This window comes from Oncorhynchus gorbuscha, unplaced genomic scaffold, assembly GCF_021184085.1.
Source record: "Oncorhynchus gorbuscha isolate QuinsamMale2020 ecotype Even-year unplaced genomic scaffold, OgorEven_v1.0 Un_scaffold_522, whole genome shotgun sequence".
Taxonomy (NCBI): domain Eukaryota; kingdom Metazoa; phylum Chordata; class Actinopteri; order Salmoniformes; family Salmonidae; genus Oncorhynchus; species Oncorhynchus gorbuscha.
In genome coordinates, this window is record NW_025745349.1 from 451,192 (window position 1) to 456,477 (window position 5,286).

Genomic DNA, 5,286 nt, shown 5'->3' on the forward strand with positions numbered 1-5,286 from the left:
GTCAGCCCTCTCTAGTCTTGCTCAGCCCTCTCTAGTCTTTGCCAGCCCTCTCTAGTCTTTGTCAGCTCTCTCCAGTCTTTGCCAGTCCTCTCTAGTCTTTGTCAGCCCTCTCTAGTCTTTGTCAGCCCTCTCTAGAGTCTTTGTCAGCCCTCTCTAGTCTTTAGCAGCCCTCTCTAGTCTTTGCCAGCCCTCTCTACAGTCTTTGCCAGCCCTCTCTACAGTCTTTGTCAGCCCTCTCTACAGTCTTTGTCAGCCCTCTCTAGTCTTTGCCAGCCCTCTCTACAGTCTTTGTCAGCCCTCTCTAGTCTTTTCCAGCCCTCTCTAGTCTTTGCCAGCCCTCTCTAGTCTTTGCCAGCCCTCTCTAGTCTTTGCCAGCCCTCTCTAGTCTTTGCCAGCCCTCTCTAGTCTTTGTCAGCCCTCTCTAGTCTTTGTCAGCCCTCTATAGAGTCTTTTCCAGCCCTCTCTAGTCTTTGCCAGCCCTCTCTAGTCTTTGCCAGCCCTCTCTAATCTTTGCCAGCCCTCTCTAGTCTTTGTCAGCCCTCTCTAGTCTTTGTCAGCCCTCTCTAATCTTTGCCAGCCCTCTCTAGTCTTTGTCAGCCCTCTATAGAGTCTTTTCCAGCCCTCTCTAGTCTTTGCCAGCCCTCTCTAGTCTTTGTCAGCCCTCTCTAGAGTCTTTGTCAGCCCTCTCTAGTCTTTGCCAGCCCTCTCTAGTCTTTGTCAGCCCTCTCTAGTCTTTGCCAGCCCTCTCTAGTCTTTGCCAGCCCTCTCTACAGTCTTTGTCAGCCCTCTCTAGGGTCTTTGTCAGCCCTCTCTAGTCTTTGCCAGCCCTCTCTAGTCTTTGTCAGCCCTCTCTAGTCTTTGTCAGCCCTCTCTAGTCTTTGCCAGCCCTCTCTAGGGTCTTTGTCAGCCCTCTATAGAGTCTTTGCCAGCCCTCTCTAGCGTCTTTGTCAGCCCTCTCTAGTCTTTGTCGGCCCTCTCTAGTCTTTGTCAGCCCTCTCTAGTCTTTGTCAGTCCTTTCTAGGGTCTTTGTCAGCCCTCTCTAGTCTTTGTCGGCCCTCTCTAGTCTTTGCCAGCCCTCTCTAGTCTTTGTCAGTCCTTTCTAGGGTCTTTGTCAGCCCTCTCTAGTCTTTGTCAGCCCTCTCTAGTCTTTGTCAGTCCTTTCTAGGGTCTTTGTCAGCCCTCTCTAGTCTTTTCCAGCCCTCTCTAGTCTTTGCCAGCCCTCTCTAGTCTTTGCCAGCCCTCTCTAGTCTTTGCCAGCCCTCTCTAGTCTTTCTCAGCCCTCTCTAGTCTTTGTCAGCTCTCTCTAGTCTTTGTCAGCCCTCTCTAATCTTTGCCAGTCCTCTCTAGTCTTTGTCAGCCCTCTCTAGTCTTTGCCAGCCCTCTCTAGTCTTTGCCAGTCCTCTCTAGTCTTTGTCAGCCCTCTCTAGTCTTTGCCAGCCCTCTCTAGTCTTTGTCAGCCCTCTCTAGTCTTTGTCAGCCCTCTCTAGTCTTTGCCAGCCCTCTCTAGGGTCTTTGCCAGCCCTCTCTAGCGTCTTTGTCAGCCCTCTCTAGTCTTTGTCAGCCCTCTCTAGTCTTTGTCAGTCCTTTCTAGGGTCTTTGTCAGCCCTCTCTAGTCTTTGTCGGCCCTCTCTAGTCTTTGCCAGCCCTCTCTAGTCTTTGTCAGTCCTTTTAGAGTCTTTTCAGCCCTCTCTAGTCTTTGCCAGCCCTCTCTAGTCTTTGCCAGCCCTCTCTAGTCTTTGTTAGCCCTCTCTAGTCTTTGTCAGCCCTCTCTAGTCTTTGCCAGCCCTCTCTAGGGTCTTTGCCAGCCCTCTCTAGCGTCTTTGTCAGCCCTCTCTAGTCTTTGTCGGCCCTCTCTAGTCTTTGTCAGTCCTTTCTAGGGTCTTTGTCAGCCCTCTCTAGTCTTTGTCGGCCCTCTCTAGTCTTTGCCAGCCCTCTCTAGTCTTTGTCAGTCCTTTATAGAGTCTTTTCCAGCCCTCTCTAGTCTTTGCCAGCCCTCTCTAGTCTTTGCCAGCCCTCTCTAATCTTTGCCAGCCCTCTCTAGTCTTTGTCAGCCCTCTCTAGTCTTTGTCAGCCCTCTCTAATCTTTGCCAGCCCTCTCTAGTCTTTGTCAGCCCTCTATAGAGTCTTTTCCAGCCCTCTCTAGTCTTTGCCAGCCCTCTCTAGTCTTTGTCAGTCCTTTATAGAGTCTTTTCCAGCCCTCTCTAGTCTTTGCCAGCCCTCTCTAGTCTTTGCCAGCCCTCTCTAGTCTTTGTCAGCCCTCTCTAGTCTTTGTCAGCCCTCTCCAGTCTTTGCCAGTCCTCTCTAGTCTTTGTCAGCCCTCTCTAGTCTTTGTCAGCCCTCTCTAGAGTCTTTGTCAGCCCTCTCTAGTCTTTGTCAGCCCTCTCTAGTCTTGCTCAGCCCTCTCTAGTCTTTGCCAGCCCTCTCTAGTCTTTGTCAGCTCTCTCCAGTCTTTGCCAGTCCTCTCTAGTCTTTGTCAGCCCTCTCTAGTCTTTGTCAGCCCTCTCTAGAGTCTTTGTCAGCCCTCTCTAGTCTTTAGCAGCCCTCTCTAGTCTTTGCCAGCCCTCTCTACAGTCTTTGCCAGCCCTCTCTACAGTCTTTGTCAGCCCTCTCTACAGTCTTTGTCAGCCCTCTCTAGTCTTTGCCAGCCCTCTCTACAGTCTTTGTCAGCCCTCTCTAGTCTTTTCCAGCCCTCTCTAGTCTTTGCCAGCCCTCTCTAGTCTTTGCCAGCCCTCTCTAGTCTTTGCCAGCCCTCTCTAGTCTTTGCCAGCCCTCTCTAGTCTTTGTCAGCCCTCTCTAGTCTTTGTCAGCCCTCTATAGAGTCTTTTCCAGCCCTCTCTAGTCTTTGCCAGCCCTCTCTAGTCTTTGCCAGCCCTCTCTAATCTTTGCCAGCCCTCTCTAGTCTTTGTCAGCCCTCTCTAGTCTTTGCCAGCCCTCTCTAGGGTCTTTGCCAGCCCTCTCTAGCGTCTTTGTCAGCCCTCTCTAGTCTTTGTCGGCCCTCTCTAGTCTTTGTCAGTCCTTTCTAGGGTCTTTGTCAGCCCTCTCTAGTCTTTGTCGGCCCTCTCTAGTCTTTGCCAGCCCTCTCTAGTCTTTGTCAGTCCTTTATAGAGTCTTTTCCAGCCCTCTCTAGTCTTTGCCAGCCCTCTCTAGTCTTTGCCAGCCCTCTCTAGTCTTTGTTAGCCCTCTCTAGTCTTTGTCAGCCCTCTCTAGTCTTTGCCAGCCCTCTCTAGGGTCTTTGCCAGCCCTCTCTAGCGTCTTTGTCAGCCCTCTCTAGTCTTTGTCAGCCCTCTCTAGTCTTTGTCAGTCCTTTCTAGGGTCTTTGTCAGCCCTCTCTAGTCTTTGTCGGCCCTCTCTAGTCTTTGCCAGCCCTCTCTAGTCTTTGTCAGTCCTTTATAGAGTCTTTTCCAGCCCTCTCTAGTCTTTGCCAGCCCTCTCTAGTCTTTGCCAGCCCTCTCTAATCTTTGCCAGCCCTCTCTAGTCTTTGTCAGCCCTCTCTAGTCTTTGTCAGCCCTCTCTAATCTTTGCCAGCCCTCTCTAGTCTTTGTCAGCCCTCTATAGAGTCTTTTCCAGCCCTCTCTAGTCTTTGCCAGCCCTCTCTAGTCTTTGTCAGTCCTTTATAGAGTCTTTTCCAGCCCTCTCTAGTCTTTGCCAGCCCTCTCTAGTCTTTGCCAGCCCTCTCTAGTCTTTGTCAGCCCTCTCTAGTCTTTGTCAGCCCTCTCCAGTCTTTGCCAGTCCTCTCTAGTCTTTGTCAGCCCTCTCTAGTCTTTGTCAGCCCTCTCTAGAGTCGTTGTCAGCCCTCTCTAGTCTTTGTCAGCCCTCTCTAGTCTTGCTCAGCCCTCTCTAGTCTTTGCCAGCCCTCTCTAGTCTTTGTCAGCTCTCTCCAGTCTTTGCCAGTCCTCTCTAGTCTTTGTCAGCCCTCTCTAGTCTTTGTCAGCCCTCTCTAGAGTCTTTGTCAGCCCTCTCTAGTCTTTAGCAGCCCTCTCTAGTCTTTGCCAGCCCTCTCTACAGTCTTTGCCAGCCCTCTCTACAGTCTTTGTCAGCCCTCTCTACAGTCTTTGTCAGCCCTCTCTAGTCTTTGCCAGCCCTCTCTACAGTCTTTGTCAGCCCTCTCTAGTCTTTTCCAGCCCTCTCTAGTCTTTGCCAGCCCTCTCTAGTCTTTGCCAGCCCTCTCTAGTCTTTGCCAGCCCTCTCTAGTCTTTGCCAGCCCTCTCTAGTCTTTGTCAGCCCTCTCTAGTCTTTGTCAGCCCTCTATAGAGTCTTTTCCAGCCCTCTCTAGTCTTTGCCAGCCCTCTCTAGTCTTTGCCAGCCCTCTCTAATCTTTGCCAGCCCTCTCTAGTCTTTGTCAGCCCTCTCTAGTCTTTGTCAGCCCTCTCTAATCTTTGCCAGCCCTCTCTAGTCTTTGTCAGCCCTCTATAGAGTCTTTTCCAGCCCTCTCTAGTCTTTGCCAGCCCTCTCTAGTCTTTGTCAGCCCTCTCTAGAGTCTTTGTCAGCCCTCTCTAGTCTTTGCCAGCCCTCTCTAGTCTTTGTCAGCCCTCTCTAGTCTTTGCCAGCCCTCTCTAGTCTTTGCCAGCCCTCTCTACAGTCTTTGTCAGCCCTCTCTAGGGTCTTTGTCAGCCCTCTCTAGTCTTTGCCAGCCCTCTCTAGTCTTTGTCAGCCCTCTCTAGTCTTTGTCAGCCCTCTCTAGTCTTTGCCAGCCCTCTCTAGGGTCTTTGTCAGCCCTCTATAGAGTCTTTGCCAGCCCTCTCTAGCGTCTTTGTCAGCCCTCTCTAGTCTTTGTCGGCCCTCTCTAGTCTTTGTCAGCCCTCTCTAGTCTTTGTCAGTCCTTTCTAGGGTCTTTGTCAGCCCTCTCTAGTCTTTGTCGGCCCTCTCTAGTCTTTGCCAGCCCTCTCTAGTCTTTGTCAGTCCTTTCTAGGGTCTTTGTCAGCCCTCTCTAGTCTTTGTCGGCCCTCTCTAGTCTTTGTCAGTCCTTTCTAGGGTCTTTGTCAGCCCTCTCTAGTCTTTTCCAGCCCTCTCTAGTCTTTGCCAGCCCTCTCTAGTCTTTGCCAGCCCTCTCTAGTCTTTGCCAGCCCTCTCTAGTCTTTCTCAGCCCTCTCTAGTCTTTGTCAGCTCTCTCTAGTCTTTGTCAGCCCTCTCTAATCTTTGCCAGTCCTCTCTAGTCTTTGTCAGCCCTCTCTAGTCTTTGCCAGCCCTCTCTAGTCTTTGCCAGTCCTCTCTAGTCTTTGTCAGCCCTCTCTAGTCTTTGCCAGCCCTCTCTAGTCTTTGTCAGCCCTCTCTAGTCTTTGTCAGCCC